This window comes from Octodon degus, unplaced genomic scaffold, assembly GCF_000260255.1.
Source record: "Octodon degus isolate 3935 unplaced genomic scaffold, OctDeg1.0 scaffold00216, whole genome shotgun sequence".
NCBI classification, from domain to species: domain Eukaryota; kingdom Metazoa; phylum Chordata; class Mammalia; order Rodentia; family Octodontidae; genus Octodon; species Octodon degus.
The window spans coordinates 2,307,513-2,309,233 of NW_004524792.1; positions in this window are offsets into that span (position 1 = coordinate 2,307,513).

Here is a 1,721-nt window from a genome sequence, read left to right on the forward strand (position 1 = left end):
TATAGCTGAATAATACTGCATTGTATAAAAATACCACATCTTTTTGAGCCATTCCTCAAGTGATGGGCATCTTGGTTTTTTCCAAGATTTGGCTATCACAAATTGTGCTGCTATAAACATAGGCACACACACATCCCTATGATATGATATTTTCAGATCCTCTGGAAAAATTCCCAGTAGAGGAATAGTAGGTTTAAATGGGATTTCCCGTCCAACTTTTTTTAAGGTGTCTCCACACTGATTTCCATAATGGTTGTACCAGTCTACATTCCCACCAGCAGTGGAGATGGGTTCCTTTTTCCCCATAGCCTCTCCAACATTTGTTGTTGGTTGATTTCTTTATGATAGCTATCCTTTCTGGGGTGAGATGATATCTCAATGTTATTTTAATTTGCATTCCATGGATGGCTAGTGATGTGGAGCATTTTTCATATATTTATTCGCTTCTTTAATTTCATCTTCTGAGAAGTGTATGTTCACTTCATTTCTGGACTGGGTCTTTAAATTTTGGGTCCCTAATGTTTTTTAGTTCTTTATAAATTCTAGAGAGCAGATCTTTGTCTGAGTATTCATTTGTCATAATTTTTTCCAAATTTGTGGGTTTTCTTCTCACTTTGTTGGTAATTTCTTTTGACGTGAAAAAACTTCTCAGTAAGAGCAGATCCCAGTTGTTACTTCTTTCAACTGTTTCCCATGTTATTTCATCTTTGTTCCTGAACTCTTTGCCCACCCCTATGTATTCAAGAGTTCCTCCTACTTTCTCTTCCAGGAGATTTAGTGTCCCTGCTTTAGTGTTTAGATCTTTAATCCATTTTGACTGTAGCTTAGTGCATGGTGATAGACCTGGGTCAAGTTTGAGTTTTTGGCCTGTAGCGATCCAGTTTTTCTAGCACCATTTGTTAAAGACCCTTCTTTCTTCCAGTGAGTATGTTTGGCCCCTTTGTCAAAGATAAGGTGGCTGAGTGTGTTCATAGGGCCTTCTGCGTCTTCTAATCTATTCCATTGATCCTCAGGTCTATTTTGATGCCAGTACCATGCTGATTTTATCACAGTAGGCTTGTAGTATAATTTCAAGTCAGGAATTGTAATGCCTCTTGCCTTGTCTTTATTGCCCAGGATTGCCTTTGCTATTCTTGGTCTTTTCTTGTTTCAAATAAATTTTAGGAATGATTTCTCTAGCTCTATGAGGTATATTGGTGGTGGTCTAATAGGGATTACATTAAATCTGTACAACAATTTTGGGAGTATGGCCATCTTCACAATGTTGGTTGTTCCTATCCAGGAGCATGGAATATCTTTCCATTTTCTTAAATCCTCTATGATCTCTTTTTTAAGAGTACTGTTAATTTAGAAGTTTTAAGAGTACTAAGTTTCTATATTAATTCTAGTAGCTTCTTGGTGGAGTTTTTTGGGTCTTCCAAGTAAGGTATCATGTCATCTGCAAATAATGATAATGTAACTTCTTCTTTACCTGTTCTTATTCCTTTTATTTCTTTCTCTTGTCTAATGGCTGTAGCTAATGATTGCAGAACTAAATTGAATAGGAGTGGTGATAGAAGACATCCTTGTCTTGTACCAGATCTGTGAGTAAAATGTTTGTTTTTCCCCATTTAGGATTATGTTAACCATTGGGTTTTCATAAATGGCTGTTACCATCAATGCTATTCTTTAAAACAATAACTTTGTGATATGATTTGTATAACATAGATATGAAGAGATAT